Genomic DNA, 6,401 nt, shown 5'->3' with positions numbered 1-6,401 from the left:
ATGACTTTTTTTATATGATATAGAGAGGGAAAGAATGAGAAGAGAAATAAAAGAAGAGAAAAAAAGGAAATAATGGAGAAAGGAGCGTGGCTCACAGTTGTAACAAGTTACAATTCAGGCATGCAAGAGCTGACATTACTGAGAATTAAGCAGCATCGACGATCCTCATTCAAATAATAAAAATCATGAAAATCCTCATTACCTATTAGGGATTTGATTTTGGGGAAAATTGGAAATGGTCGAATAGGGTAGACGGGTAGTTTTAGGGATTTGATTTTGGGGGGAAATTTGAAATGGATTGGTGGCAAATGGGAAAACAATTTAGCTGTTTAGGAATGGGAAAATCTAAAACGACGTAGTTCAAAAAGGTTGGGATAAATCATGAGCAGACAAAGGCAACACAAAAAAAGTTGGGTTAAATAAAATATTTTCCAAGACATAAAAAAAAGTTGGGATAGGTTAATATTTTCCCAACTCTTCCTAAAAAGGTCGGGATATGATTAGATTTTGCCAACACCCAAAAAAGTTGCTTAAAGGTACAAATTTAAACAACCCAAAAAAGGGTCGATGTAGTCCAAAAAGAGTCGTCTTACGCTTTTCATATAGAAACACTTTTATATAGTTGGGAAAGGTATAACAAAAGTCGACATAGTGTTGGACAAAACTGACACTTATTTAAGCACTGTCTTAGGCATGCATATCTTGACCCTTATACCAAGAGTTGGCCAAAGCGTATATAAGCAAGTTTATCTTGATACTTAGGAAAGTGTTGGCCCAAAAGTATTGTCTTAGGGTTGTTTTGTTGTAGTGTTAATTTGTTGACTCATTTCAAAAAATTTATAAAATTTTTAATCAGTTTATATCTTTTATAATTTTTAATATAATTATATTTTTTATATGTTATAGCTTTTATAAGGAAAAAAAAGAGTTTGTCAAATTGGCAAAAAATTTAAAGGTTGAGGGCTAAATCGTGATTATACATAATTTTTTAATAGAGTTAATGAAAAAAGTTAATGAATAGAAAAAAAAATAAGACAGCCAAAATATAAAGGGACCAATTTTGAACAAATAAAAGTATAGAGATTAAATCCTCACAAATTACTAAGGTTGCTTTTTGAAAGAATTTTTATGAATGCAGCTATCAATTTGAACTTGATTTATGTATGTATGTATGTATAAACATTAATTTGACAATGCCTTTTACTATTTATTGTATTATTAAATTGATTTTAAAATAATAATTTATTGATATATTTGATAATAAGAAGTAATATTAATTAAATTTTATTCATTAAATATAATTAAATAAATTAAAAATAATACAAACTTCAATATAAATATTGCATATATTATTAATAATAACAAAAGTAATCTAATCGTCTATATGATTTTTTTCTTTCACGTTTATTTTCCAATAAATAGGATAAAAGATTATCGATACAAAACAACAATAAATATGATCATAATTATTTTATTAATATTGTTTTTATATAAAATATAAAATAATTTTTAATTATATTTTATTATTTTTATTGTTAGTGTTATAATTATTAACACTTAATTATACTTTGCATCTATTTTAAATTGCACTTATTATTTTAAATTGGATAGCACTTAATCAATGTTATTGTTATATAGAATTATAACTAATATTTAGTACTATCAATAAATGCACTAGCTATTGGCAAATATTGCACTAAGTTAGCGAACCAAGAATACGAGTTAAATAGTTTGAGACGTGTTGAAAATTGTCATTAATGATATTTTTTTCATATTGTATATCCCTCAAAATTCAATAAGCTCTTCAATTATAAAACGTGAACAAGAATCAACAATAGACGATAACAGAAAATACTCTGCAAACTCAAAAGGGAGAAAGTAAGAGTGAGAGGAGAATGGTTTTTAAGGTGTGTTTAGAGTGCAAAATGAACCATGGTATATATAGAATTTTTATTGATAAAAATAACAACGATATGTGAATTTGGTTTAGCCAAAAATAGTTTAAAAAAGGTTCAATGAATCTAAACTTGACTAAATATAGCTTCACAAATAAAAGGGTAGACACCACGATATATCACACACAAGAAAATTCACTAATTTATGTTATATTGGTTATTTGAGCCCAATTCTCAAACACGTAACCACCTTCTTAACTTGGTTCTTACTAATCCAATAAAGTATAATAATTTATAAACAAAGTTCTCAGTTTATGTCTAAGCAATGTAGAATTTATTTCTTTAATATCTCAACTTTTCAAACATTAACAAAACATTTTCATTCAAATAGCTTTTAGCATTATTAGATAAGTTTTGTTTTCACCACCAAATAAAAAGTCAAACTTTATTATTATTTGATATGTTTGATTTTATTATTTTATTTTTTTATTATTTGATATTAGCGGTATTTTTCTTGTGAATTGAGTAATTGCATTAGAAATTAGAGAAATGATTGTATGAAATAGTGACGCCACATCATCTGTATCCCTTTCTAATAGTTTTATCCCACATCAGTATTCTTATCCTGAATTTCAGTATTTTAATTTGGATTTGATTTTTTTCAGGATAAGAGTACTGATGTGGTATAAAACTATTAGAAAAGGATACAGATGACGTGGCGTCACTGTTTCATACAATCATTTCCCTAGAAATTAAACATGTTAACAAATAAGAATCCATATGTTCATTGAAAATGATTACTATCATGATAGACTGAAGAAGAATATCAATGTTTTTTTACACATAATGTTTTTATATATTTTTAGAAATTTTAATAATTTTAATATTTTTATAATTTTTCAAATTTTTAATTTAATATTCTTCCAAAATGAATTTAGAAAACTATTTGTCTATTCATTCTATATGCATATTTTAACCTTTTTTTTTTGTTGATCTAACATGCCACATAGCAGTTTTTGATGGCTTTCATTTATCACATCAATGAGGTTATCACCAACTTGATCGACAGACAATTTTAGTTAACGGAAGCGGTCAATTAATTTTTTATATATTTTTTAAACACTCAATTGTTTTTTTTATTGAGGAATTTTAATCTTTTAAGTCATAAATTTATTTTTAGTGAAAATTATATTTTATGTTAAAATAATATAGTAATTAAACTTACCATAAGTTATAGCAAACGAAGTGACAGCAACTTTTTTTTCCATATAAAACTATATCTCTTTAAGATAATTTACTATTATATTATTAGTTATTAAAATAGAAGACCTAACCAACAAGTATTGGTACAATTGTAAAGTGGGAATTGTAAAATAGACAAGAAAATACAAAATAATTTTAATACAAATATATTTAAAAATGTAATTTAATAAATTTTAAAATAATAAAACCAAATCTCAATTTTATTCTTTAAAAATATCATCTTATTCCATCAGTGATTTATTTGGTTTCAATTTCTTAGTAGATTTTTATCTTCATTCAAGTTCTTCCTGTAAATATGATGAAATACTCTTAATATATAATTAAACTAAAAATAAAGCCTAATTATAATTATTTTATTTATAAAATCAATGAAAATGTGTTTTAAATAGACAAGTCCACATATTTACGCACGAAATATTTATCAACCATTATCAATATTTTATTATTATGAAGATTAAAAGTACAACACTTAAGATATAATTGTGCATGTACTTTTCTTCTTTCACATTTTTTTAGTAAATAAGGTAAAATATTATTATATTAAAGTTTAAATTAAACTAAATCGCAATATTTTATAGGTAAATTACATTCCAAGTCTTTTAATATAGTATCATTTTATTTTAATTAATTTAAATATTTTTATTAATTTAATTACTCTAATTAAGATAATTATTTAAATAAATTATTATTGTTAAAAATTTCGCTAATTCACTACATATGTAAATCCTTTTTTATTTTTAACTAAAGTTAACTAGTTTTATATAATTAGTTCAAAAACACTTTTAAAAAAAAATGGAAGTGTTTGCAAGAAAGGGTTCTTAAGTAGGGTAATTGTTCAACATTCAAATTGTAATGTCAGCCAAAACGCAAAAGAAATGCATAATCGACAATGATGTGCATAAGTCAAAACTCATAATAGAGAACATGAATGGAATAACTAAATTCTGAAGAATAATCAAATACAAGTGAAATGTTATTGGAATAACAATAAAAAGCCACAAACTAGCAGCTGTAGCAGCGGCGGCGGCAGCGACGGCTGCCATTGTAAGCCTGGAAAATGATGGTTATGAAATTCTCATCTCTGTACATACAACATTCTCTGCAACCTACTCTCTTGTCCATGCCATTTTTATTTCACAACTCCAAATACCAATAACAATTTTCTACTAAATATAGAATTCTCGTCTTTTTATCCTCTCTCTTTTTTCCACCATCTTCAATGATAGTAGACGTTCTTTTCGCATGAATATCTTCAATGAGCGATGAGAATTGCTCCCCAAGGAGAAAGAATAGTTGTTTTTTTGGTGATAATGAGGCGCAAATAAGAAGAAGAAAAATAAGCCGTGATGATAGCCAAATACAATTTTGTGAACAATTTCTTTTTTCTTTTTTTGAAGAAGGTTATGAGAGGAGGAAATTTCTCAAAAGAATCAATAGAAAGGTGGAGGAGGAGGTGAAGTGTACGACACTAAAATTATTGGTGGCAATGGTCCCTCATACACAGGAGCTGGAGGTGGTGATGATGATGGTAATGAACTGGTGGTGGTGAGGAATATGTTACAACGGGTGGCGGTGGTAAAGGTGATGGAAAATACTTTTAAAAAATAAGCCAAAACCAACAATTGTAAAGCTGAATTACATGATTTAATCATTAAAAAATACTTTAAAAACCTTGAAGTTGCTTCATACAAAAGAGAGGGTCTGTGTTTGAGTAGTGGCTCCCATAAGCCCCGGCTAGACTTGAGAACAACAGCCCAAGGAGGAAAGATGTAGCACCTAAAAACCCGGAAAAAGAATCATGTTTGGATTCCAATAATACCCAGAAAGAATAAAACAAAAATTGAAACTTTATATGAAAAATTAAACAAATTACCGCAAGGAAAGAAGCAATTTTAAGAGCTACATCCATTGGGATTCAACTCTATGCATCATCCGATTCACTCTTGGGTTTTTTGGTTCCCTAAAACTGTAAAAACTTATTGATTCAGTATCTTTTTTTTCTTTTCCTTAAGTGGGTGCATAAGTTTGCTTAAAAATTTGGGTAAATTCAGAAAAAATATTCACCCTTTTGTATGAAGTTATCTTGAAAGATTTTTAATTTTTTTATGATTAAATCATGTAATACATGGTAATTTAGTTTTGGAGTTGTTGGTTTTTGCTTAATTTCAATCTGTGGTTTAAAGGAAAATTAGGGGTTTTTTTGTTGGTTTAAAAAAGGGAAAAATGAAGGCTTTTAGGAACTTAGAACCATAATCAAATTATTTAAATTACCACAAGTAGTAAATTTATTATTATATCAATTTTAAAACTATTACATTTTTTTTATTTAGTTAACATAATTAGAAAAATGTGATTAATTGAGTAACAAAAATAATGTTCAGAATAATCAAATGACTTACAGTGCAATTTAGCTATGGATATAGGTAGAAGATATAATGATGCAGATATGAGATTCATATCCCATAAAATAAAAAGGAGTAGAATATATTGTGATATGATGGAATATATGGTATTTATTATCCCATAAAATATGGAATCATGTTTTTTCTGTTAGCAAACAAAGTTTGAGTATTATATACTTTGCTATAATAATTGAGGAAATACACTCATATTGCTATTATATTTTATTATTAAAATATTAAAATAATCAAATAAACTTAATTTTTTTATTTACAGTTCAACTTCAAGCAAAATATTTTAATTACAAAATTATTAAACATTTTCAAAATATAATTTTGTTAAACAGTAAATGTTAACCCCATTAAAATTTAGCTTTATTCGTGATTCTTTTTAATTATATAGGGACTAAATTGATATATTAATTATAAAAAATAATTTAATCCGATCCCTAAAAAGAAAGACTTGCCAAATACATTGATCACTTAAATATATATACTATTAATAAAACTCCTTAATGACTACATTATTATTTTGATGTTTTTTTATATATTTTTCATACTTTTATATAATTTTTAAATAAAAGAACTAAATTAGCATATCAAAGAATTGAACCCATGTTTAATGAATTTATAAACAGATTACTTACCACTACACCAATAATAATTCTTGAGTAAACTTTACAAAATTAACTTTTAACATAAAATGTTTTCTTTCACCAAATTTATATGTTATTTTTAAATACAATTTTATTCTAAATACGTGATTTTTACATACATACGCATATGATAAGATTTCTAGTGTTTATTATACACCTTGCATTTGTAATGAAACTAATGATCGACA

General features: G+C 25.8%; 1 long non-coding RNA gene across 1 annotated transcript; it reads right to left on the bottom strand.

The window, feature by feature from the left end:
- Nucleotides 1-3,973: 3,973 nt before the first annotated feature.
- Nucleotides 3,974-5,357, bottom strand: LOC128294116 (uncharacterized). Its single transcript, XR_008284378.1, has 2 exons — nucleotides 5,032-5,357; nucleotides 3,974-4,934 (listed from the first exon to the last, which is right to left on the bottom strand). It is a non-coding gene; the product is annotated as an uncharacterized LOC128294116 (long non-coding RNA).
- Between the last annotated feature and the right edge of the window lie 1,044 nt (nucleotides 5,358-6,401).

The sequence above is a fragment of the Gossypium arboreum genome, chromosome 6 (assembly GCF_025698485.1).
Source record: "Gossypium arboreum isolate Shixiya-1 chromosome 6, ASM2569848v2, whole genome shotgun sequence".
NCBI classification, from domain to species: Eukaryota; Viridiplantae; Streptophyta; class Magnoliopsida; order Malvales; family Malvaceae; genus Gossypium; species Gossypium arboreum.
This window is presented reverse-complemented; position numbering and strand designations above follow the sequence as displayed.